Genomic DNA, 23886 nt, shown 5'->3' with positions numbered 1-23886 from the left:
ATACGGTCATTCTGTCTCCAAAACTTGAATTCTTTTTAAGAGTCTACTCTTAGTGCATTAAAACATTTAAGGTAATTAAATAATTTTAAATCAAGTTCATAATTTTAAAGGTATTGAACAACCTATTTATTTCAACAGTAATCTTCAACAAGACAATTGAGACTACTATCAATTCCAACCAAGAACCTAAGTCAGGTTATTGAACTCAGGGAAGAAAACAATAACAATGCAGTCTTTACCTTCAAGGTACAATTATTCTCAATCAAATGTCAGGATATTTTAGATTGAACCAAAGCTTTGTTTCAGGTATTACCAAAGGAGTAATAACATAGACATTAATGATAACTATCCTTTTCTAAATCTGATTTTATGCAATGTACAATTCTAAACACTATAGATAAATTCATTTAATGTTCTCAATTCTATAAGATAAGTACTACTATTATTAAGTTCAGTTCAGTTCAGTTGCTCAGTCATGTCCGACTCTTTGAGACCCCATGGACTACAACACTCCAGGCTTCCCTGTCCTTCACCAACTCCTGGAGCTTGCTCAAACTCATGTCCATCGAGTCGGTGATGCCATCCAGCCATCTCATTCTCTGTTGCTCTCACAGCAAATACTGACACCCTCCTGGAGGTCCTCCACTCTTCTGAAGGACTCTGGGAGGCAAACCTCTGCCTGTCTCTGGGAAGAGTTTACAGTTGAGGTTATATCCTAAGCAGCCACCGATCATCCTAGCTTCACACAAGAAACCCTGGGCAAAGAATCATTAGTTCTCTCTTACAGAGTCAAGGATGAGGATGCATGCTCCATAGGGCAAGAATGTTATTTAATGAATGAACAAACAAATGAATAAGACAAACAGAAAATATAATAGAAAAGAGAAAAGTAAAATATCTATCTGAAAAGTTCAATAGAGCATTTCCTGGAGGTCCAGTGCAAGGGGCATGGGTTTAATCCCTAGTCGGGGAACTAAGATTGCATATGACATGCAGCCCAGTTTCCCCCCAAATAAATAAAAAAGTCCAATAGCCAGTATCATCAGATTGTACTTGTAAGAATTAGATTCACTACTTTCATGAAGTTACAGGGAAAATGAATAAATAAATAAAAGGCTAGTTTTACTTAAAAATGTCGTTAATTGAAAAGTAATAAGCATCAGTTTTGTTCAGTCTAAGCCTTTTTATTATTCTGAGTAACAAAATTGGGAGCCTGTGCATGTAGAAAGCACTTTGGGTGCATCAGTTCACTTCAGTGGCTCAGTCGTGTCCAACTCTTTGCGACCCCATGAACCGCAGCTCGCCAGGCCTCCCTCTCCATCACCAACTGCCGGAGTCTACCCAAACCCATGTCGGTTGAGTTGGTGATGCCATCCAACCATCTCATCCTCTGTCGTCCCCTTCTCCTCCTGCCCTTAATCTTTCCCAGCATCACGGTCTTTTCAAATGAGTCAGCTCAGGTGGCCAAAATATTGGCGTTTCAGCTTCAAAATTAGTCCTTCCAATGAACACCCAGGACTAATCTTTAGGATGAACTGGTTGGATCTCCTTGCAGTCCAAGGGACTCTCAAGAGTCTTCTCCAACACCACACTTCAAAAGCATCAATTCTTCAGCACTCATCTTTCTTTATTGTCCAACTCTCACATCCATACATGACCACTGGAAAAACCATAGCATTGACTAGACAGACCTTTGTTAGCAAAGTAATGTCTCTGCTTTTTAATATGCTGTCTAGGTTGGTCATAAAATTCCTTCAAAGGAGTAAGATTGTTTTAATTTCATGGCTGCAGTCAACATCTGCAATGATTTGGGAGCCCCCAAAAATAAAGTCGGACACTGTTTCTACTGTTTCCCCATTTATTTGACATGAAATGATGGGACCAGATGCCATGATCTTCGTTTTCTGAATGTTGAGCATTAAGCCAACTTTTTCACTCTCCTCTTTCACTTTCATCACGAGGCTCTTTAGTTCTTCTTCACTTTCTCCCATAAGGGTGGTGTCATCTGCATATATGAGGTTATTGATATTTCTCCCGGCAATCCTGATTCCAGCTTGTGATTCTTCCAGCCCAGCGTTTCTCATGATGTACTCTGCATAGAAGTTAAATAAGCAGGGTGACAATATACAGCCTTGACATACTCCTTTTCCTATTTGGAACCAGTCTGTTGTTCCATGTCCAGTTCAAACTGTTGCTTCCTGTCCTGCATACAGGTTTCTCAAGAGGCAAATCAGGTGGTCTTGTATTCCCATCTCTTTCAGAATTTTCCACAGTTTCTTGTGATCCACACAGTCAAAGGCTTTGGCATAGTCAATAAAGCAGAAATAGATGTTTTCTTGGAACTCTCTTGCTTTTTCCATGATCCAGCAGTTGTTGGCAACTCTGCTTTTTCTAAAACCAACTTGAACGTCTGGAAGTTCATGGTTCATGTATTGCTGAAGCCTGGCCTGGAGAATTTTGAGCATTTCTTTATTAGCATGTGAGATGAGTGCAATTGTGCAGTAGTTTGAGCATTCTTTGGCATTTCCTTTCTTTGGGATTGGAGTGCTGAGTTTTCCAAATTTGTTGACATATTGAGTATAGCACTTCCATAGCATTGTCTTTCAGGATTTGAAATAGCTCAGCTAGAATTTCTTCACCTCCACTAGTTTTGTTCGTAGTGATGTTTCCTAAAGCCCACTTGACTTCACATTCTAGGATGTCTGGCTCTAGGTGAGTACGAGTGATCACACAGTAGTGATTATCTGGGTCTTGGGTGCATAGTGAACTACAGTTGTATAGAACAAATGTACTTATGAGATAGCTTAAACTGTAGGAAGAATGAGATACTTTTTTCAAAGGATATCATTTTATCATTGAAAGAATGTCTGACAATCCATGGCTATTCAGACTTAGATATTTGGCAGAAATTTTTCTCAAAAAACAAACAAACAAACAAACAAAAAAACGGGAGTGAACTGTTTGACGATAAACAACTTTAAGACTTATTATAAAGCTATAGTAGTTGAGACAGTGTTGTATTGTTGAAAGAGTAAGATCTCTGTCTTTATAGATCCTATGTTCTAATGAGGGAGATAGACAAGAAATAAACACACAGAAAAGGTATACCTAAAATTCCTATAAATCAACAGCAAATAAATAATCTGATTGAAAATGGCCAAATAAATGAAACATTTATCTAAAGACTTGCGAACGGCCAGCAGGTATTTGAAAAAACGCTCAACATCATTAATCATCAGGAAAATGCAAATCAAAACCACAATGAAATATCACTTCACATCTGGCTCTCAAAAAAGTACAAACAAAAGAAAACAACACACAAACAAAAAACATAGCAATGCTGGCAAGGATGGAAGGATGTGGAGAAACTGAAACTCTTGTACACTGTTGCTAGGAATGTAAAACAGTACTGACACTATTTTAAATGGTATGGAGATTAGTCAAAAAATTAAAAATAGACTACCGTATGACCTTGGCCACCTGATGAGAAGAGCTGACTCATTGGAAAAGACCCTGATGCTGGGAAAGATTGAAAGCAAAAGGAGAAGGGGGTGGCAGAGGTTGAGATGGTTAGATAGCATCACTGACTCAATGGACATGAGTTTGAGCAAATTCTGGGAGATAGTGGAGAACAGGGAAGCCTGCAGTGCTGCAGTCCATGGGGTTGCAAAGAGATGGAAATGACTTAGGGACTGAACAACAATAGCAATGTTCTAGCAGTACCATTTCTGGGTATATATACTAACTGTATATATAATAACTGAAGTCAAAATCTTGAAGAGATATTAACACTCCAATGTTCACTGTGACATTATTCATAATAACAAATGTAAATGTATGGAAACAACCTAAAAGTCCACCAAAAGATGAAGGATAAATAAAGTCTGGTGTGCATATACAATGGAATATTATTCAGCCTTTAAAAAGGATAATAATCTCATGGGGGATGTTGATAATAGGCAAGACTACATGTGGGTAGGGATAAGGAGAATATAGGAAATCTCTGTATTTTCTTGTCAATTTTGCTGTGAACCTAAAAATGCTCTCACAAAATAAAGTCTTTTTAAAACTAGAGAGAATTTCACCACATGCAACAAGATGGATGAAATTTGAGGACATTACAGTAAATAAGATTAGCCAGTCACAGAAGGATAAGTATTGTATGATTGCACTCATATGAGGTATCTAAAACAGTCAAACTCATGGTAACAGAGTAGACTAGTAGTTTCCAGAAGTAGGGCATGGGGCTGGGGGATGAGGGAGCTGCTGTCCAGCAGGTATAAAATGTTTCAGTTATAGAAGATGAATAGATTCTAGAGATCTCCTATACAATATTGTGCCTACAGCTAACAATATTTTATTGTGCACTTAAAATTTTGTTAAGAGGATAGATCTTATGGTAAGTGTCCTTACCACAATAAAAAAGATAAGAAATAACTGAAGACTCTCATGAGCCCTATAAAGAAAATAGGCACAGTTTCATTTTCCGGTTTTCCTATTTTTGTCTGCACATGACTCCACTCTACTTACCCTTCACTGCACAAGTCTAACCCTACACTCAGTGCAATACTTCAGACTAGCACATCCCACACTGACTCTTCTTTTCTCATTGATTCCAAAGCCTCTACAGACAGTATCATATGATTTTGTATGAAATTGCTGCTTTTTCTTTTCTTTTCACTTGTACTAATTTTGACTCTTTATCCAGAGATGAAAATCCTGAAAATAAGGATCCTGTCTTGTATTTCTTTGTATTCTTCACAGTGCATTGTATTCTTTTGAACTGAGTGTAATGTAGAAATTCTCTAAATATCTGTGAAATGACTGGGGAAATAATATCCCTAAAAATATCTCCCATAATAATTTACTACTTAGAAAACATTTAAATAAAGCCATCTCCTCCACTTCCTCCCCTTAAAATGTTCTCTTTTTAAATATTTTTCTTTTTTTGACAACTGCTCTAATATAAAGAACTTTGGTTTTGACTCTGTAATTATTTAGAATCATATTTCTATCACTTTTTTTCCCTTACACTGTTATTCATTTAAATATACTAGAATCTTCAGAAATTACCCGAGTTCAAAAACTACTTGCTTATGTTGGAAGCAATTATAAATATCCTTATGTCACTATTATAGGCTGAAATCTGCACCACAAAATTCATATGTTAAAATTCTAACTCTTAGTACCTCAGACTGGGGCTGTATTTGAACATAAAATCGTTAAAGAAGTTATTAGGCTTCCCTGGTGGCTCAGATGGAAAAGAGTCTGCCTGTAGTGATAGAGACCTGGGTGTGATCCCTGAGTTGGGAAGATCCCCTGGAAAAGGAAATGGCTACCCACTCCAGTATTCTTGCTTTGGGAATCCCATGAATAAAAGAGAAGAGTCTGGTGTGCTATTGTCCATGGGGTTCACAAAGAGTCAGACAGCACTGAGCAATGAACACTTTCACATAATAAGAAAGAAAAGTGAAAGTGAAATCGCTTAGTCGTGTCTGACTCTTTGCAACCCCACGGACTGTAGCCTACCAGGCTCCTCCATCCATGGGATTTTCCAGGCAAGAATACTGGAGTGGGTTGCCATTGCCTTCTCCAGGAGATCTTCCCAACCCAGGGACCAAACCCAGGTCTCCCACATTGTAGGCAGACGCTTTACCATCTGAGCCACCAGGGAAGTTCACAGAAACACACAGATGGAAGACTCAAGGAGGAAAAGGTAGCCATACACAAGCCATGGAGAGAGGCCTCAGAAGAAATCAACCATGTTGACTCCTGGTTTTCAGACTTCAAGATTCCAGAACAGTGAGACAATGAATTTTTGTCAAGAAATCTAGTCTATAGGACTTTGTTAGGGCAGCCCTAGCAAACAAACATGTTTACTAATAGGGATATAGAAGACACTTATGAAAGAATTAACATAAATATCATAAATGTAAATTGATTCTACCATACAATCACTAAACTCTGCACTCAAAAGAGAGAGAAATAAAGGAAATAATTTTGCTGAGACACAACTGAGCAAATGAGCACTAAGTCCCAAGGCCTTTGCTAGGCACATATAACTGTCTCAATCATTCATAAGTGATGGATGCAATAAAATGCCTGTCAATAAGCAAAATCTATAACTTAAAAAAAAAAAAATCCACAAAGATAGCAACAAACCAAAGAGTTGAACTTGCATCTACTGCCTGGAAAATGGAAGAGGGGTGAGGGAGATTTCTCACTTGTGATTTCAGTAACTAAATTTCACCATCAGAGCTCCAAAATCTCTTTCATATGCCTAAGTGAAGTGAAGTAGCTCAATTGTGTCTGACTCTTTGCGACCCCACGGACTGTAGCCTATCAGGCTCCTCTGTCCATGGGATTTTCCAGGCAAGAGTGCTGGAGTGGATTGCCATTTCCTTCTCCAGGGGATCTTCCTGACACAGGACTCAAACCCAGGTCTCCCACATTACAGGCAGAGGCTTACCATCTGAGCCACCTCTAACCACCCTCTTAATCTTCAGCCCATATATGCTACTACATAGCAGGAATTTCTACCTGAATATAAGGAAGTCACTGCAAACTTTACATGACCTAAATAAAATCTATTTTATTTTTTCCATGTATACTTATTTCCCAATAGAAATCTGTATGAATTAATGTTTGTATCCCCTAAGTTCAGTTCAGTTCAGTTGCACAGTCATGTCCAACTCTTTGCGACCCCATGAATCGCAGCACGCCAGGCCTCCCTGTCCATCACCAACTCCCGGAGTTCACTCAGACTCACGGCCATCGAGTCCGTGATGCCATCCAGCCATCTCATCCTCTGTTGTCCCCTCCTGCTCCTGCCCCCAATCCCTCCCAGCATCAGACTCTTTTCCAATGAGTCAATTCTTTGCATGAGGTGGCCAAAGTACTGGAGTTTCAGCTTTAGCATCATTCCTTCCAAGGAAATCTGAGGGTTGATCTCCTTCTGAATGGATTGGTTGGATCTCCTTGCAGTCCAAGGGACTCGCAAGAGTCTTCTCCCACACCACACTTCAAAAGCATCAATTCTTTGGACTCAGCTTTCTTCACAGTCCAACTCTCACATCCATACATGACCACAGGGAAAACCATAGCCTTGACTAGACGGACCTTAGTCGGCAAAGTAATGTCTCTGCTTTTGAATATACTATCTAGGTTGGTCATAACTTTTCTTCCAAGGAGTAAGTGTCTTTTAATTTCATGGCTGCGGTCACCATCTGCAGTGATTTTGGAGCCCAAAAAATAAAGTCTGACAGTTTCCACTCTTTCCCCATCTATTTCCCATGAAGTGATGGGACCAGATGCCATGATCTTCGTTTTCTGAATGTTGAGCTTTAAGCCAACTTTTTCACTCTCCTCTTTCACTTTCATCAAGAGGCTTTTTAGTTCCTCTTCACTTTCTGCCATAAGGGTGGTGTCATCTGCACATCTGAGGTTATTGATATTTCTCCCTGCAATCTTCATTCCAGCTTGTGTTTCTTCCAGTCCAGCTTTCTCATGATGTACTCTGCATATAAGTTAAATAAGCAGGGTGACAATATACAGCCTTGACATACTCCTTTTCCTATTTGGACCCAGTCTGTTGTTCCATGTCCAGTTCTAACTGTTGCTTCCTGACCTGTATACAGATTACTCAAGAGGCAGGTTAGGTGGTCTGGTATTCCCATCTCTTTCAGAATTTTCCACAGTTTATTGTCATCCACACAGTCAAAGACTTTGGCATAGTCAATAAAGCAGAAATATATGTTTTTCTGGAACTCTCTTGTTTTTTCCATGATCCAGCGGATGTTGGCTATTTGATCTCTGGTTCCTCTGCCTTTTCTAAAACCAGCTTGAACGTCAGGAAGTTCATGGTTCATGTATTGCTGAAGCCTGGCTTGGAGAATTTTGAGCATTACCTTACTAGCATGTGAGATGAGTGCAATTGTGCAGTAGTTTGAGCATTCTTTTGCATTGCCTTTCTTTGGAATTGGAATGAAAACTGACCTTTTCCAGTCCTGTGGCCACTGCTGAGTTTTCCAAATTTGCTGGCATATTGAGTGCAGCACTTTCACAGTATCATCTTCCAGGATTTGAAATAGCTCAACTGGAATTCCATCACCTCCATTAGCTTTGTTCATAGTGATTCTTTCTAAGGCCCACTTGACTTCACATTCCAAGATGTCTGGCTCTAGATGAGTGATACATCATCATGATTATCTGGGTTGTGAAGATCTTTTTTGTACAGTTCTTCTGTGTATTCTTGCCACCTCTTCTTAATATCTTCTGCTTCTGTTAGGTCCATACCATTTCTGTCCTTTATCGAGCCCATCTTTGCTTGAAATGTTCCCTTGGTAGTTCTAATTTTCTTGAAGAGATCTCTAGTCTTTCCCATCCTGTTGTTTTCCTCTATTTCTTTGCATTGATCTCTGAAGAAGGCTTTCTTATCTCTTCTTGCTATTCTTTGGAACTCTGCATTCAGATGCTTATATATTTCCTTTTCTCCTTTGCTTTTCACTTCTCTTCTTTTCACAGCTATTTGTAAGGCCTCCCCAGACAGCCATTTTGCTTTTTTGCAGTTCTTTTCCATGGGGATGGTCTTGATCCCTGTCTCCTGTACAATGTCATGAACCTCATTCCATAGTTCATTAGGCACTCTATCTATCAGATCTAGGCCCTTAAATCTATTTCTCACTTCCACTTTATAATCATAAGGGATTTGGTTTAGGTCATACCTGAATGGTCTAGCAGTTTTCCCTACTTTCTTCAATTTCAGTCTGAATTTGGCAATAAGGTGTTCATGATCTGAGCCACAGTCAGCTCCTGCGCTTGTTTTTGTTGACTGTATAGAGCTTCTCCATCTTTGGCTGCATAGAATATAATCAATATGATTTCGGTGTTGACCTTCTGGTGATGTCCATGTGTAGAGTCTTCTCTTGTGTTGTTGGAAGAGGGTGTTTGCTATGACCAGTGCATTTTCTTGGCAAAATTCTATTAGCCTTTGCCCTTCTTCATTTTGCATTCCAAGGCCAAATTTACCTGTTACTCCAGGTGTTTCTTGACTTCCTACTTTCGCATTCCAGTCCCCTATAATGAAAAGGACATCTTTTTTGTGTGTTAGTTCTAAAAGGTCTTGTAGGTCTTCATAAAACTGTTCAACTTCAGTTTCTTCAGCGTTACTGGTTGGGGCATAGACTTGGATTACCGTGATATTGAATGGTTTGCCTTGGAAACGAACAGAGATCATTCCATCGTTTTTGAGATTGCATCCAAGTACTGCATTTTGGACTCCTTTGTTGACCACGATGGCTACTCCATTTCTTCTGAGGGATTCCTGCCCACAGTAGTAGATATAATGGTCATCTGAGTTAAATTCACCCATTCCAGTCCATTTTAGTTCACTGATTCCTAGAATGTTGATGTTCTCCCTTGCCATCTCTTATTCGACCACTTCCAATTTGCCTTGATTCATGGACCTGACTGACAGAATGTGGTCCACTGGAGAAGGGAATGGCAAGCCGCTTCAGGATTCTTGCCTTGAGAACCCCATGAACAGTATGGAAAGGCAAAATGATCGGATACCACAAGAGAAACTCCCCAGGTCATTAGGTGCCCAATATGCTACTGGAGATCAGTGGAGAAATAAATCTGGAAAAAATGAAGGGATGGAGCCAAAGCAAAAATACCCAGTTGTGGATGTGACTGGTGATAGAAGCAAGACCCGATGCTGTAAAGAGCAATATTGTATCCCCTGCTAAATTCATATATTGAAATCTTACTCCCAGGGTGTGGTGCCCTGGGAGGTGATTAGGCTGTAAGGCTGGAGCGCTCATGAGTGGAATTAGTACCCTTATAAAAGACACATCCCTGAGAGCTCTCTATCCCTTCTGCTGTGATACAGTAAGACCAGCTGGCTGCTTGTGAAGCAGGAAACACATTCTCACTAAACACCAAATCTGCTACCACCTTGATCTTGGACTTTTCAACCTCCAGAATATTGAGAAATAAATATTTGCCACTTAAAGCATCCCAGCCTGTGGTATTTTGTTACAGCATTCTGAACTAAGACAGCTTCTCACAGTGAATGGTCCCTGACTTGGTCATCTGTGGTAAAAACTAGAGGGCCATCTTTTTTACCTTTCCAAGGCCATATCTCTTAGGCGCTTATCCCAATGTTTTATTTCCTCTCCATTCCCACTAAAACTTCTTAGCTCAGGACTCCATTACTTCTCATTCTCCTGACAACCTTTGCTGAGGAAACAGTAGAGTGATCTTTCCAAAATAAAAATCTAAGCATGTCACTCCACCACTTAAAATTCTACAGTGGCTTGCATTCCCCTGCCAAACCACTTAGCATGGCACAAAGGCCATTTGTGATTTGATGCCTACTTAACTCTCCATCACTAGATCTATTACTGCCCACTGTGTACCATGTTCTAGAAATATTGAACTGCAGTCAACTTTCAATTTCCCAAGGATAGATTAACCACATTATGAGGGGAAAATGGGTGAAAATGGGCCAAAGACAGCTTACTTGTAAAGAAAAAAACTAAAAGTGTAGTGGAAAAGAGAAATATCTACATATCAGAATGAGTCTATTATTTCTAATTATATAGGAACCATTCCCTTTTTACATTGTACCTATTGCAAATAAGGAACGCCCCTTCCACCTGGACAGTCAAAACTGGCTATGTGCATATGCAATCTGTTGATGCTCTTTGGTGCAGGAGCAGCTTTCTGCAGTTTGTCTGAAGCTCTAGGCAAAAATCTATTTCTTAGGACAATGATGGTAATAGAAGTCTCTTTGCTGTGCTTTCTCCCAAGAATTGTTTTTTTTTTTTTTTTTTCTCAAACAGAGAATCTAGAGAATGGCAATGGAGGTGAGAGGAAGAGCGACACAGAACAAACCCAGAATTTTGTTCTGAAGCCTTTGTGACCTTGAACTGACAGATATGGTCTTAAAATCCCTTCAATTCACTGTTACATTGAGGTTTGCCCACTGAGAGCTGAAGGGCAGTCTAGGATTTTAGGGAGAAAAACCTGAGAATGGCAGGTAATTTAATTTCCAAGTTGATGGCTCGACTATGTTGCCAGTGAACTAGTATTTGTGTGATGATGAAGGAGAGAGGACAGTGAGAATTTTCTGCCAAAAACAAAGAGGCCCCAAATAACTGCTTGCTGCAATGTTTAGAAAACAAAAACATTTATTTAGTGAAAAATATTATTCTCATCAAAATGGGAAGAAGAACAAGTCCCTCCTATGTAGCACCGAGAACTATATTCAATATCCTATGATAAACCAAATGGAAAATAATATATTTAATATCTATTTCAGTTATATGTATATTCAGTTTTATATATATATAAAACTGAATCACTTTGTTATATAGCAGAAATTAGCACAATATTATAAAGCAAATAAAAAGAAAATCAGAAGAGGAGAAAGAGGAGCAGGAGAAGAAACAGATAAAGACCCACCGACCTCATGTAGATAATTTAACATCCTAATGAAATGCATTTGAATTAAATATCCATCTTGTGTCACAGTTGTGTTAAATTGGATCTGAACAATGTTTTATCTGTGTTCTCCTGATTTCCATTACCCCGGTAAATAGGATAATACAGAGTTGACACAGTTTTTCAAAACAATGATTCCCAAATATCCCGAAGCCCCTTTATGTGTGAGTGTTCAGTTGCAAAATCTGTCTGACTCTCTGCAATCCCAAAGACTGTAGCCTGCCAGGTTCCTCTGTCCATGGGATTTTCCAGGCAAGAATACTAAAGTAGTTGCTATTTCCTTCTCCAGGAGATCTTCTTGACCCAGAGATTGAATCGTGTCTCCCACATCTCCTGCACTGGCAGGCAGATTCTTTACCACTGCACCACCTGGGAATCCCCCAATGCTAATTACATGGATGGTTTAAATGGATGGTTTTTAAGGCCTGTTGAGAGTCACTGTATACAGTGGGTGAGGGAGTATGGGTTGCGGTCATACAAACATGCTTTGAGGCCCGGCTATGACATATTCTGAGTGATTTTGAACAACATACCTGAATCCTTATTATTAGTCTTCTCATCTGTAAAGGGAAAAAAATCCACTACACTTTATAATATATGAAATAATTAGTCACATTATGTGAATGGTAAAGATAATACCTGGTAGCTACATTGAATAAAAGAATGAGTCAACAAAATCTAAAATATATTTGAGTATGCTAATTCTAATATACAGGCACTTCAGAAAAAAATATTTCTATTCACTGTCAATAGAAAAGTGTATGGAGTTTTTTTTTCATAATTAATGATGAAATACTGCATTTCTGGGCTTCCCTTATGGCTCAGACAGTAAAGAATCTGCCGGCAATGCAGAAGACCAGAGTTCATTACCTGGTTGGGAAGATCTCCTGGAGTAGGAAATGACAACCCGTTCCAGTATTCTTGCCTGGGAAATCCCACGGACACAGGTGCTTGGCAGGCCACAGTCCATGGGGTTGCAAAGAGGTGGACACAGTTGAAGTACTAACACTAAACAGTTCTATGAATTTACACTACTTCTCTTATGGCTAGCAGAATGTGCCACCTGAAAATATGTCTCTTTGGTGTAAGGATTATTTAGAGCTAATTATTTTAAGAAAAATCGGACACAGAATAAACTCTGAAAACAGAATAGAAATTGCTCTTTTGTAAACGAAGATCATGGCATACGGTCCCATCACTTCATGGGAAATAGTTGGGGAAACAGTGGAAACAGTGTCAGACTTTATTTTTGGGGGCTCCAAAATCACTGCAGGTGGTGACTGCAGCCATGAAATTAAAAGATGCTTACTCCTTGGAAGAAAAGTTATGACTAACCTAGATAGCATATTCAAAAGCAGAGACATTACTTTGCTGACTAAGGTCCGCCTAGTCAAGGCTATGGTTTTTCCAGTGGTCCTCTATGGATGTGAGAGTTGGACTGTGAAGAAGGCTGAGTGCTGAAGAATTGATGCTTTTGAAGTTTGGTGTTGAAGAAGACTCTTGAGAGTCCCTTGGACTGCAAGGAGATCCAACCAGTCCATTCTGAAGGAGATCAGCCCTGGGATTTCTTTGGAAGGAATGATGCTGAAGCTGAAACTCCAGTACTTTGGCCACCTCATGCGAAGAGTTGACTCATTGGAAAAGACTCTGATGCTGGGAGGGATTGGGTGCAGGAGGAGAAGGGGACGACAGAGGATGAGATGGCTGGATGGCATCACGGACTCGATGGACGGGAGTCTGAGTGAACTCTGGGAGTTGGTGATGGACAGGGAGGCCTGGCGTGCTGCAACTCATGGGGTCGCAAAGAGTCGGACAGGACTGAGCGACTGAACTCAACTGAAGGGAAATTTACATTAGAAAGTGGGCCTGTACCAAGAGGACAGACATCACCAGGGATAATTTTCTCATCTGAGAGATTCATCTGCAAGGTAGGACAACCTTTGTTTACTAAACATTTCCTAATGTCATCTTTCCATGAACTGCCTTCCCTTCTTTGAAGCTCCAGACCCCATCTCTTTCTGTAGCTCAGGAAATAAATAGTATATAAAATAATAAATGATACATAAACCTGAATAGTATAGTTATCTTTTGAATCTCATATTTTGGATGGGTCCAACCATACATAAGTTATTTTTTTTTCCTCCTGTTAATCTATCCTTGGGTTTTACCGATAGCTCAGTGGGTAAAGAATCTACTTGCAATGCAGGAGACATAGGAGACATAGGAGACACAGGTGTTTGATCCCTGGGTTGGGCAGATCCCCTGGAGGAGGAAATGCTGACCCACACCAATATTCTTCCTGAAAAATCCCAGCAGTAGAGGAGCTTGGTGGGTTACAGCCCAAAAGGATTGCAGAGAGTTGGACACCACTGAGCAATTAAGCACACATAGCACAATCTGTCTTTTATTATGGGATATCAGCCAAGAGTCTAGGATGGTGATAAGAAAATTATTTTATTTCCCTATCCCACTAGTTAGATTCATTCACATGAATATCGGTTGAGATTAGTAGTATAATACCTGAGAGTGGAAAAGAATAATGCTCATTGCTCGTGGCAATCACTCCAAAGTGATTACCAAGTTCAAGTCACATATAAAATGGCCTATTAAGTTAGGACAAGTAGAATACTGGGTTTCCCTGGTGGCTCAGATGTTAACGAATTTTCTTGCAATGGAGAAGGGAAGGCTATTCACTCCAGTATTCTTGCCTGGCGAATTCCATGGAGAGAGGAGTCTGGTGGGCCATAGTCCATGGGGTTGCAAAGAGTCAGGCATGATGGACTGACTAAATCACGTAGAATAATGGTAACTTCAATTTGTATCTGTAACTGCTGTAAGCAAGGGAGATTAAAAGTGTTCAAAGACAACAATGTAATTCTTTGTTTGACTTTTACATACACATTGTTTAGGATGAATGTTTAAGAGAATCATTTCCCTTTTATTAAGGTGTTTAGCTTAAGCAATGTCTACAGAGGGTTAAGTTAGATAATGACCTTCTCTATGTCGGACTGAGTTGTGTCTTCCCGCAAATCCAGATGTTGAAGTCCTAACCCCCAAGGTGACTGTATCTAGAATTGGGTCTTGAGAGAGATAATTAAGGTTACATGAGGTCATAACAGTGGTTCCCCAGTCCATACATGACTGATGTCATTACAAGAAGATACCAGGGATGTGGGCACAGAGGAAAGACAAGGGGAGGGTGTGGTGAGAAGGTAGATGTCTGTAAGCCAAGGAAGCCTGGGGAGAAACCAAACCTTCTGACACACTGATCTCTTCCAGCCTCTGGAAAGGTGAGCAAATACATTTCTATTGTTTAAGCCATCTAGTATTTGGTACGGCAGCCCTCACTGACATATATATGCTAATTTATTAGGAACAGAACATAGTCCTGGGAAAGCTATTTAAAAGAGTCTGAGATGTTGAGTTCACACTGTGATGCACGATAGGAACCACTGAGAGAAAACTCACTCTATATTCAAGCAGATCTGTACATTACCTCTAAAATATACTCCAATTACCTACTTCCAAGTTACGTATTCCAAGATCTCCGCTGCTTCCGCTTCCGCTGCTAGCACGCTAGTCCAAGCAGTCACGGAGTCTCACCTGAATCCTACCCCAGATAAGGGTCACCAGCATCCGTTCTTTTCCTCTCCCATAGCCAGTCTTCACACAGCTTTGATTAATCATTTTATTAATAAAACACAAACCAGGATTTAAACTCCTGTTTAACTCTTCAGTTGACTACTGAAGTTTTCAGTCTTCAGCAGGTGAGTCCCTGAGAATCTTGTCAATCTTGACCCTCCTCTCCTGCGGAATGAAGCTCCTATTACTCTAGTCACGTTAGCCAGAATCTGACAAGCACTTTCTGATCTTCAAGAGTTTTTACTTGCTATTTTCTCTGCCCAGAAAACTCTTCCTTAGACATCTTCATAAAGCTAAATTTTGCTTGTCATTCAAGTGTAAGCTCAAATAGCACCTCCCTGGCAAGGATTTCATGGAAACTCTTATTTCACACCACTTTTCCCTACCTGACATTTTCACATGTTTATGCATTTACTGTCTATGTCAGCTAAGTGCAAGTTCATGAAGATAGGGACTGAAGCTACCCTTTTTCACCTCTGCGTCTCTATATTGAAAAGATATAATCTAGATATATAACAATTAATAAATTCTCACTATTCTAATAAAATTCTAGTTCTAGAAATAACAGGGGCTGATACAAGAAATATCCCCAATTCTGTCATGCTGATGCTTAGAACATGCCTTGGGTAAGAGGGCTGTGTGTGAATGAGAGAAAGAGGCAAAGAATTGAAAAAATGGTGACTTAGAACTATTATCACCTGGAGCCTGAGCAGTTATATAGATTTTTCTTTTTTCTTTTGCTTTGATATCCCTGAATAAATGGGACATTGGAAAACAGTTTTTTACTTTTTCTTTGAGTAGCAATGGCATCTCAAACTTCTGATGTTCAGTTTCATCAGTAACTTGGAAGCAGCAAGTGTGACCCTTTTTGCTGCTCCTCCCATTGCAGTCATGGTCAGTGAGGACATTTCTCAGATTGAGTGCCAGCTCTCTATTAAGCAGTGAGGCATGACTACAAGAGGGAATATCTAAAGGTCGGTAATTAAGATCATCCTCAGCAAGTAGTTCTAGGTTCCTTTAAGAGATTGCAAACAATAGGAAGACAAATGTAAAATCAGAAGGAATCATAAGTCTGTTCTCCACAGAAGAACTGAAAGAGTAGCACTGACATATAGATAGCTAGTGGGAAGTGCTGAATAGCACAGGGAGCTTAGCTCACTGCTCTGTGATAATCTAGAGCGGTGGGATGTGGGGGTGGGAGTGAACTCAGGAGGGAGGGGATATCTATAGACATGTAGCTGATTCATGTTGTTATACAGCAGAAACTAACACAATGCTGTAAAGCAATTATACTCCAGTTAAAAAAAATAAATAAATAAAAGGCAAGGGTGGGATGATTTGAGAGAAAAACACTGAAAGATCTATATTACCCTATGTGAAATAACCAGTCCAAGCTGATTCATGAAACAAGGCACTCAAAGCTGGTACACTGGGACAACCCAGAGGGATGGGATGGGGAGGGAGGTAGGAGGGGGGTTCAGGATGGGGGACACATGTATACCTGTGGCCGATTCATGTCACTGTATGGCCAAAACTACCACAATATTGTAAAGTAATAAGCCTCCTATTAAAATAACTTAATTAAATTTAAAAAAATAAAGGATTTAAAAAAAATCAAAATAAGTAGATAGCTGCAGCTGCTTGCACTTTCTACACTCTCTGAGGCTGAGGATAGCTAGGGAAGGTGGAGATGGCTTGAAGGAAGTGGACAGCTGAGAACTGGAATCTGGGGAATAGTGGTGGAGTTTGTAGAGGTCCCTTTCCTTGAAGTGAACTACAGTTTCATTTTTAAGGTGGAGCATCTAGGAAACTCAGCCGTGATTTTACCTAGCACTCCACAGACTGGTGCCAATCTACAGTCACCCCACCAAACTAGTTCAAGAAAGCAACCTATGAGTGCAAATGTAGAGAAAATAGTCAAGGAAAACAAGATCTTCATTTAATTCCTTTACAGTATGGTTAAAGGTCTTAAATTAGAGAAGGAAGAGAACTATCAGAACTTTTCAGAAAATCCAGCAACTTCAACATAAAGAAGTTAGGAATTAAAAACATAAATAAATAAAAACACATAGAATTAATATGAAGAAAGTATGTGTTTTAAAAAAATCCCTTCAGAAATATCAGTGCATGTGGGTTTCAATCACTTGATATAGGGTCATCCGATGATCTTGAAATTGATTTTCTGAATGAAGCTCTTCCCAAACAAAAATTAAATGAAGAAAAAACAAAACTAAGGAAGCAGGTTCATGAGAAAGAAGACTTTCTTCAAAACTTAAAACTAGTCAACATGTATAGATAAAAGAGGAGCTTGTGTTAGTCACAGTTGTTAACAAAGTAGAGAAGCTGCAGCCAGCTGTTGCTCTGAGTTGCAGTCAATTCGGACACCACTGAAGCGACTTAGCAGCAGCAGCAGCAGCAGTGTCTAAAAATCTAAGCTTTACTCAGTTGATAGACTGCTAAGGGTTAGATGAAAAATTGCTACAATGTAATGGTGCTTCCCAGGTGGCTCAGCCAGTAAAGAAAGAATTTGTCTGCAATGCAGCTGACTGGGGTTTGACCCCTGGGTTGGGAAGATACCCTGGCAAAGGGAATGGCTACCCTTGCCAGTATTCTTGCCTGGAGAATTTCATGGACAGAGGAGCCTGGCAGGATACAGTGCATGGAGTTAGTTGCAAAGAGTTGCACATGATTGAGCAACTAACACTTTCACATATACACTTTTATCCTCCTTATAACTTCTACTCATTTGGAAATGGAGTTGAAGGGGCCATAGTGGACCATGAGTCACTTAGAACCAACTATTCATTAACTTCACTACTGAAGTCCCTAGAACTGGTTTGTACCAGTTTGACCTTCCAAGCCAGTCTGTATGACAGGCATTCTATCGATCCAGGATTTTGTTAAAATTTTTGTTTCATTTGGAATACATGTATTTTTGTAATAGACATTTCTTCCCTACTTGAGACAGAATGAAAATCTCTGTTTCCGGTAACCAGATTCTAGGTAGAATAGTGCCCAGGAAGTATTAATCTCAGTAGACAGTGTCCTAAATATATCCTTATTATTATGTTCATGTCTTGGTTTTCAGTTTTGTGGAAAAAAAACAAACAAACTATCATTTAAAATATGTAAATATATAGTATATAAATAATTTATAAAGTGCATAATCATTAAAATGATATAGGGACTTCCCTGGTGGTTCAGTAGCTAAAACTCCTATTCCCAATTCAGGAAGACCAAGCTCAATCCCTGATCATGGGACTTGAACCCACATGACTCAACTAAGACCTGGTGCAGGCAAATATGTACACTACTAACAAAATGATATTTTATTGACCTAGACATATTTATTGACCTAGAAATCAATGTTTATGACAAATTAAAACTGAAAAAGGTTTACATATAATTTGTAAAAAAGATCATAAATTTTAACTTTTCTAAATAAAGTTTTAAAATAGAGTTTGCTAACAAATATTACTGATATCTTTAAACGATCCTATTCTGCTCATTTTTAAATTATTTACTGTTCAGCATTAATATTAAATTTTTACTTCAATTAATTTAAATCATTCTTACAGTGTGCTTCTTGAGCAAAGTTTTCTTCTTTTAACATCACGTGAGATTCAGTGAACTAGTATTTCATTCTGGTTTGAACACACTGTATATTAAAAGGTTCCAATATTTCAAAAATTACTTCAAATGGCTGTTCTATCCTGGATAATTTATGGCTCTGTCTTTATTATTAAAATATGAATGTTGTTGTTGTAGTTACTATCCAACTCTTGACACTGCCAAATAATTAATATTGTAAAATTTACTGACTAGAAGTATATATGTGTGGGTGTAAACATAAATATATTACTGGGAAAAGGTTAAAAAATAAATACTGTCACAAATAAATGATCTTTGGTGCTCCCATTTGCCATGATCCTGTCTTTCCCAAATAATTTAATATGATATATCTATTTATTTGAAAATAAAAGTACATAAAACCTCTACATTATAGCACATTTCAGAGGGAAGCATTGCCCATTTAAATAACATTACCAAAATATTATGTCATTGCAACTCAAGACTTTCAATTGAGTTGAATGGGACAGCTGCCAGTTGGAGTGATACTCTTAATCAGAAAATAAAAATAAAATTGTGGTTTGTAAAATGAGCATCATCTTATAAACTTTTACTTTGTAACTCATTAAATTTTGTAACATTAAATCATATGTTTTAACTGTGAATCATAAAACAAAAAAGTATGTGCTTTTTATAAAGAATCTCAGGATGAGCATCCCTATGCAATCACTTCATTGTGCTCTCATTTTCATACCTGGAAGTGCACAAGATAAGGACTTGGTATACTAGAAATGTCACAATATAATGTTCCTGAATAAAGAATGCAACTGTGAATTAGCTCTGAAAGACATGGGAATACCAGACCATCTGACCTGCCTCTTGAGAAAACAATATGCAGGTCAGGAAGCAACAGGTAGAACTGGACATGGAACAACAGACTGGTTCCAAATAGGAAAAGGAGTATGCCAAGGCTGTATATTGTCACCCTGCTTATTTAACATCTATGCAGAGTACATCATGAGAAACGCTGGAGTGGAAGAAACACAAGCTGGAATCAAGATTGCCGGGAGAAATATCAATAACCTCAAATATGCAGATGACACCACCCTTATGGCAAAAAGTGAAGAGGAACTAAAGAGCCTCTTGATGAAAGTAAAAGAGGAGAGTGAAAAAGTTGGCTTAAAGCTCAACATTCAGAAAATGAAGATCATGGCATCTGGTCCCATCACTTCATGGGAAATAGATGGGGAAACAGTGGAAACAGTGTCAGACTTTAATTTTGGGGGGCTCCAAAATCACTGCAGATGGTGACTGCAGCCATGAAATTAAAAGACGCTGACCCCTTGGAAGGAAAGCTATGACCAACCTAGACAGCATATTGAAAAGCAGAGACATTACTTTGCCAACAAAGGTCTGTCTAGTCAAGGCTATGGTTTTTCCAGTGACCACATATTGATGTGAGAGTTGGACTGTGAAGAAGGCTGAGTGCCGAAGAATTGATGCTTTTGAACTGTGGTGTTGGAGAAGATTCTTGAGAGTCCCTTGGACTGCAGGGAGATCCAACCAGTCCATTCTGAAGGAGATCAGCCCTGGGATTTCTCTGGAAGGAATTATGCTAAAGCTGAAACTCCAGTACTTTGGCCACCTCATGCGAAGAGTTGACTCATTGGAAAGGAGTCTGATGCTGGGAGGGATTGGGGGCAGGAGGAGAAGGGGACGACAGAGGATGTTAGGGTTAGGGAGGCTGGATGGCATCACTGACTCAATGGACTTGAGTCTGGGTACACTTCAGGATTTGGTGATGGACAGGGAGGCCTGGTGTGCTGCGATTCATGGGGTAGCAAACAGTTGGACATGACTGAGTGACTGAACTGAACTGTTAGCTCTCTTTGGGGCTTCCTCACTGGCTCAATGATAAAGAACCTGCCAGCCAATGCAGGAGATGTAAGAGACACAGGTTCGGTCCCTGGGTTGGGAAAATTCCCTGGAAGAGGAAATGGCAACCCACTCCAGTATTCTTGCTTAGAAAATCCCATGGACAGAAAAACCCAGTGAGCTGCAGTCCATGGGGTTGCAAAAGAGTCAGACATTGCTTAGCAACTGTGCACAGCACAACACAGTTCTCATTAAATTGGGGATTTAAAGTAAAATGGAAAGCTTATTGATACAAGACTTTTTAAGAAGAAAGAGTGGTAAGATGAACTGGAGATGTGATTTTTGTCATTCTACACCAAGTATTTTCCAGTTCTGATTAGGTTTCTCACAACTAGAATTCCCTATGAAATATGTAGGTGGCAAAATATCATAATAGAAAAAAAAAAAAAGACACAAATGCTTAGATTTAACTTACATGGAAATAAATTGGAGGTATATTGAGTATTTCAAAAAGAAAAAACATGTTTCAAGGCAGGGGGGAGGATGTCTTGGTAAATTTTCGAGTGGTAGCATATGGTTATATAATTTTGAAATTTTCCTGAGAGCATGTGTTATGGCTATGTTTTACAACTATGTAACTTTTATGTATTCTATTGTTCATCAGATGGGAATATAAGTATTTCTACTCAATAAGTATCCATAATTTTGCCTCTATTAAGGTAATATTACAGATTATGAAGCGAGATTCATTTTTTTAAAAACCAAAAATGTTCTTCTAAAGTGAAATCTTCGTAGTCCTTAATATGGTACAAATATTATTCATGTCTCATTATTCCAGTGAGCCAAGAGATCTCTTGCAAACCTCTTAATCTCTATTCCAAGGTAACAGGATCTTTTTCCCTTCCATACATAATCTTATTATGAGTCAATTCAACACAAAATAGTCTCATCACCTGCCTTTTGAGTACTGTTCATCTGTGATAAATCAGTATCCATATATACAACAATTATACTTAAAATTTAAAAACGTAAAATCATGAGTTTTTTTTTAAAGGTGTACATGCTTTATGAGTTCTTTTTAAAGATATTCCTTGAATGGTTATAATTTTAATATGGAACATGACAAATTAAAATTAAATTGATATAGATATTTATTTCAACTTCTACTGATAATTGATTATGAAAAGGAAAAAAATAGAAATTTGTATGTTGATACTCAAGTACAATTTTTTTTTTTTTTAGCTTGCCTACATCTAGGTATATCAGTTCAGTTCAGTCACTCAGTCATGTTTGACTCTTTGCGACCCCATGAACCACAGCACAGCAGGCCTCCCTGTCAATCACCAACTCCCAAGTCCACCCAAACCCATGTTTACTGAGTTGGTGATGCCATCCAACTATCTCATCCTCTGTCATCCCCTTCTCCTCCTGCCCTCAGTCTTTCCCAGCATCAGGGTCTTTTCAAATGAGTTAGCTCTTTGCATCAGGTGGCCAAAGTACTGGAGTTTCAGCTTCAAAATCAGTCCTACCAATGAACACCCAGGACTGATCTCTTTTAGGATGGACTGGTTGGATCTCCTTGCAGTTCCAGGGACTCTCAAGAGTCTTCTCCAATGCCTCAGTTCAAAAGCATCAATTCTTCAGTGCTCAGCTTTCTATATAGTCCAACTCTCACATCCATACATGACTACTGGAAAAACCATAGCCTTGACTAGACAGACCTTTGTTGGCAAAGTAATGTCTCTGCTTTGTAATATGCTGTCTAAATTGGTCATAGCTTTCCTTCCAAGGTGTAAGCATCTTTTAATTTCATGGCTGCAGTCACCATCTGCAGTGATTTTGGAGCCCAGAAAAAAAGTCAGCCACTCTTCCCACTGTTTCCCCATCTATTTGCATTGAAGTGATGGGACCGGATGCCATAATCTTAGTTTTCTGAATGTTGAGCTTTAAGCCAACTTTTTTACTCACACTTTACTTTCATCAAGAGGCTCTTTAGTTCTTCTTCACTTTCTCCCATAAGGGTGGTTTCATCTGCATATTTGAGGTTATTGATATTTCTCCCAGCAATATTGATTCTAGCTTGTGCTTCCTCCAGCCCAATGTACTCTGCATATAAGTTAAATAAGCAGGGTGATAATATACAGCCTTGATGTACTCCTTTTCCTATTTGGAGCCAGTTTGTTGTTCCATGTCCAGTTCGAACTGTTGCTTCCTGACCTGCACAGAGGTTTCTCAAGAGGCAGGTTAGGTGGTCTGGTATTCCCATCTCTTTCAGAATTTTCCACAGTTTATTGTGATCCATGCAGTCAAAGGCTTTGGCATAGTCAATAAAGCAGATAGATGTTTTTCTGCAACTCTCTTGCTTTTTTGATGATCCAGCAGATGTTGGCAATTTGATCTCTGGTTTCTCTGCCTTTTCTACAACCAGCTTGAACATCTGGAAGTTCATGTTTCACGTATTGCTGAAGCCTGGCTTGGAGAATTTTGAGCATTACTTTACTAGCATGTGAGATGAGTGCAATTTGTGGTATTTGGGCATTCTTTGGCATTGCCTTTCTTTATGACCTCTCAAAATCTTCTGTGATCAGATGCCTTCCAGCAAAGTTAATTTGGATTGAACCAAACTGTCAAATATAGTAATTCTCCCTTATCTGAGGGCTCCCTGGTGGCTCAGATGGTAAAGAATCTGCCTCCAATGCAGGAGACTCAGATTCTACCGCAGAGTCGGGAAGGTCCCCTGGAGAAGGAATTGGCAACCCACTCTAGTATTTTCACCTGGAGAATACCATGGACATAGGAGCGTGTTGGGCTATAGTCCACTGGGTCACAGAACTGGACATGACTGAGCAACTAACACTTTCACTTGCTTTCCCTTAACTGAGCTTTCAATGTCCATGGTTTTAGTTACCTAAGTTCAACCAAAATCTGAAGCAATTATATGAAAAATTCAAGAAATAAAGAGTTCTTAAGTTTTAAATTGCACACTGGACAGAGTAGCATGATGAAATCCTATGCAGTACTGCTCCATCTTGGCTGGAGAGCCTAACTGTCAACATCTTTTTCATGACATCCGTCTTGTCATGGTTCAGTGATCCAGGATTATCCTAAGTCGATGATCCTCCTGCTGGATAGTCAGATTCAATAATAGCTTAGTGCTCTCTCTACCACCTATCCATTCACGTCACCTCATCTCATCACATAGTCACATTATCATCTCACAGTGAAATGGAACTGGACTCTATGGTCCTTGCCCCCCTCATGCCCTCGCCCTGTAGAAAAACTTTAGCTAAACCA

The 23886-nt window shown here is 39.3% G+C and overlaps 1 protein-coding gene across 1 annotated transcript in view; it reads right to left on the bottom strand.

Moving 5' to 3' along the window:
* LRP1B (LDL receptor related protein 1B) overlaps positions 1-23886 on the bottom strand; it is a 1834206-nt gene that overhangs the window by 646707 nt on the left and 1163613 nt on the right. The window lies entirely within an intron of this gene.

This window comes from Budorcas taxicolor, chromosome 2 (genome assembly GCF_023091745.1).
Source record: "Budorcas taxicolor isolate Tak-1 chromosome 2, Takin1.1, whole genome shotgun sequence".
Taxonomy (NCBI): domain Eukaryota; kingdom Metazoa; phylum Chordata; class Mammalia; order Artiodactyla; family Bovidae; genus Budorcas; species Budorcas taxicolor.
Note: the sequence above shows the minus strand (reverse complement) of the source record. Positions and strands in the feature narration are given on the sequence as shown.